The sequence below is a fragment of the Seriola lalandi genome, unplaced genomic scaffold (genome assembly GCF_002814215.2).
Source record: "Seriola lalandi dorsalis isolate HSWRI2012SDOR001 ecotype SW California unplaced genomic scaffold, Sedor1 jcf7180002054861, whole genome shotgun sequence".
In the NCBI taxonomy this organism is placed as follows: Eukaryota; Metazoa; Chordata; class Actinopteri; order Carangiformes; family Carangidae; genus Seriola; species Seriola lalandi.
In genome coordinates this window covers 5,301,687-5,305,420 of record NW_019525414.1, presented here as the reverse complement: position 1 = coordinate 5,305,420, position 3,734 = coordinate 5,301,687, and the positions used below count along the sequence as shown (strand labels likewise).

At 44.1% G+C, this 3,734-nt stretch overlaps 1 protein-coding gene across 3 annotated transcripts in view; it reads right to left on the bottom strand.

Moving 5' to 3' along the window:
• The window catches only part of l1cama (L1 cell adhesion molecule, paralog a), a 38,450-nt gene extending 34,893 nt beyond the window's left edge, over positions 1-3,557 (bottom strand). For 2 of the 3 annotated variants that reach the window (XM_023427409.2, XM_023427411.2), the window contains exon 1: positions 3,386-3,557. The gene's annotated coding sequence lies outside the window, so the exon portion shown is untranslated. The remainder of the gene's footprint in view (positions 1-3,385) is intronic. The other variant, XM_023427410.2, reaches the window with a different exon arrangement.
• Between the last annotated feature and the right edge of the window lie 177 nt (positions 3,558-3,734).

The following is a 3,734-nucleotide window of genomic DNA, read 5'->3' as shown; positions in this document are numbered from 1 at the left end:
GGGGGCGCTCCATCTTGACAGCATCCTGAAGGTGCACATGCAAGTGCGCGCACACGCGTGCAAGGCGTGGAAGAAATGCACACACGCTTGAAGATAACTCAAGGGGGTTCACTCACAAGCCTTTGAATCTGCGCTTGTGTGTTTGTAACTTTACAACTTTTTTTCTCAAAGGAGGATACAAAGGAAAGCAGAGATGAAACAGTCATTGTTGACACTTCAGTCTAAGAGATAGTTCTCTCTCTTAACCCTTATTTTACCCTGTTTCTGCTTTAATGGCTGAATCCCCAGAAAGTGCGGTGTGCGGTCTTTGATCAGTAGCAGACGCTTAAGTAATCAGGCCAAGAAGGCAACAGGGAATCTTTAATTTGGCGCACTGCAACAGGATCGCTGCAGTGTGTATTTGCAGGGTGTTTGTTTGCGTGTGTCGCAGAAGTTGAGCGTGTACAGATGCGTTTATGTGTGTGTGTGTGTGTGTGTGTGTGTGTTTGGTGAGCAGGATGACTGGCAAAGGTGCCCTGAGGCTTTAACAGGTGGCTAGGAGCGTAGGGCCAGTGCAGCACTGCTCTTCCCTGGAGTTGCTCCTAACTGGCAGATTGAGAGCAGAGAGATCATTCCTCTCCTCCTACACAACACCAGCTCTCCACTTCAACTGCAGGACTAAAGGCATTTGGAACCAGTCCAGTCTCTGACATTATTATTTCAGAAAAATGAATACAGCAAAAGCATAAATATCTGACCATACATTGCAGGGCTTTACTCTTTTAATCTTCTTCAATTGTAATCAGACTTACTATCTGTGAGTAGAATGTTTAGAAATCCTCCTTTTAATCTTTTGGCCTTTCATTCTTTTCTTTTCCTTCTTTCTTTTCCTACAGCTCATCCTCCCTTGTGACCTTGCCCTTTTTTTATATCCTAACTGATCCCTCCTTCGCTGTCTCTACTCCCTTCCAACACCTATAGCAGAGAACAAGCATTAAAAGATGCAAAGCGCTTTGCCTTTCAAAAGGAAGTCCACCTTCTTGTCCTTCTCCTTTATCTTTTTTTATCTTGCTTACACCATCCTCCCCTGCCTTTTCTCTCTCTTTTCATTGCAGATCTGTCCCTCTCTCCTCACATAAATCCTGCTTTCCATCCATCTCTTTGATGGAACAGCTCAATTAACCGGCCCGCGTCAGAGGGGAGATTACATTCTGCAGCATACTGTAGCGAGGGTAATCATACACTCCCAAGTCTAGCCAGCTACTCTGACAACAACATCGCTGCTACACCAGCAGCTCCCAGCTCCGTCAAGAAACCCGGCTGCCACGGCCACACAAACCTCACTGCATTAAATAGTATGATAATGTGACCAGCAGTGGGTCTCTGGAGCATTGCTGCTATGGAGAAGATATTCTCCACACACACACACACACACACACACACACACACACACACACACACACACACACACACACACACACACACCATTCACCCCAACACGCCCTCTTCAGCAGCAGCTATATCGTGATCTGTTGTGCGAATGTGCACAGCGCAGTATGTTTATGGATATTGTACAGATGGTAACAAGTCATTGTCAGGCACAACGCCTTCCCTACCCTCCAGTCCCTTGACTGGGTTCATCTGGGACAAGCTGCAGGCTACTGAGGCATGGAGGGAGGGAGGGAAGGAGAGAGAGAGAGCAGGTTCACTACACCGCTAGCACACACACACACACACACACACACACACAAAGATATGCACAAACCCACACATCTACATCTTTGTACATGTAGTCATATTTTTGAGAGTCTAGTCATATCTGTGCGCACAAAGATGTTCTTACCAACAAAACACCACAGACATACATCAACAACAAACGGAAGAAACAAGCTCACAGCCTTTAGCAGCTGCTTCTGGCAATACAGATTTCTACATCATTAACACAACTGGTGGGTGAAATATTGTCTGTTTTCTGCTACTGGGTACAACAGATGTGTAATAGGCTGCAGAGGGTGACAGTAGCCAGCTGTGTGGCATACAGCCAGGTGAGGGCCTCCTTTTCATGGGCACACCTCCACAGTCTGCTGTGTGCACTGCCCCACCCTTATTTTCACTTCCCCTGATATCTCGCTCCGTATATACATCTCACTCACGCTCTTTCTCCTGTTGATATCTGAATCTTTCTTTCTCTCTTTCCTTCTACAAGCTTTTCTTTTTTTTTTTATATTCCTTCTTCTCTTTCTTCCCTCCAAGGTGTGTAGTTTAAGGTTATCCAGCTCTGTCATTGCCAAGGCAAAACAGACTCACCGGAGCTGCATGAGATAAGATAGACGAGAAAATTGTTGTAGTCTTTTCTGCTGTGCTGTTCACCATACAGCTGAGTTTCAACCCTCACATCAATGAATATCGTAACAGCACATTGCAATCACGGGCTGTACTGAACGTTAAGCTACTCAGCTATTAGCTGGGGGAGGGGAATGTGCAGAGAAAACGAATATTCATATTAAAGTAGCAAGGCAGGAGGAGAGGCAATGCAAAGCAAAGAATTAGCCTGAGAAATTACCCTCAGATTGCAGAAAATGCACAATGCAACATGACTTGCAAAGCAACACATCTAGAGTATTTGCATTATATGATTTTCATATTTGGTAGGATACTGTAAGGAAAGCCTTTTTGCTATTAATGTATAGTAAGTGCAGTTCAATTAATTTAGAAAATACATGAATCATTATTGCATCTACTTTGGTAAAAACGCAAAATCCCAACTTTGAACATATTAGGTAATAAAAATAAGAGGCAGTGTTATACTGTAATAATGACCAGTAAAGTCTTCAGTGATATAAGTATAATGGCCCTGATGCATATTCAATATTAATGTCAGCGGACACCCTGTTGCATGCAATGCACTGAACGTTCAATCAGAAAGATAAAAGAAAAAACAGAAACAAAAGAAAAAACCTTTTCTCGGAAAGTATTCTGCACCAACAGGTTATCCATGACACCTGGCTTTAATACTTCTTTTAGTATTCATTTAACTGTAAAAAGTAATACAGAGCTACAAGACTAACGCTGAAAGAAAGACGTCTTTTAACATTTTTTCACATTTGTCTAATTATTATTTTTCAATTAAGAGTGTTGAAATAGCCGTAATGATATAGTTTTCCTGAACATCAACACAGCTGATACCAGGAAGATAAATTAAGACATTTAAATAAGAACCTGTTAAAGTGAATTACATGAACCAGACTTTCACCTTTTACTGCCAGTAAAACATGAAGCGAAGGTGCGATTCCATAACAAGCCACCTCCACCTAAGAGCCTAATTAGTCCGCTCACCAGCTCTCTCTCCCACTGTCTTTCCGTTAAATGACAAACTGTTCATCTCATCACAAACAGAGCCTCTTACCTCCACAGTGGTGCTCCTTTCCTCTGGCAACTCCTTGCGTCCTTTCCCCCTCTCTTCCTTATCTACTTGTGCCTTTTCTTCTTCTGCTCTGTGAAATTGATTGTGCCCCTCTCCTCTCTGCTGATGCTGCAGTGATAGAAAAACACACCCTCCTTCGGCCGCTCTCTCTCCACCCTCCCTGACTCTCATTGGCTGCCTGTTAGAGGTGACATCACCCTTCTACTCTGCCTGCCTCCCTCTGTCCTAGTCGGTTCCCTCCCTCGCTCTCCCTTCACCTCCATCTCTGTGGATTCTGGCCATTCCTTTATTGTACCCAGACCCTCCCCACCTCTCCCCCCACCCCCTCTCC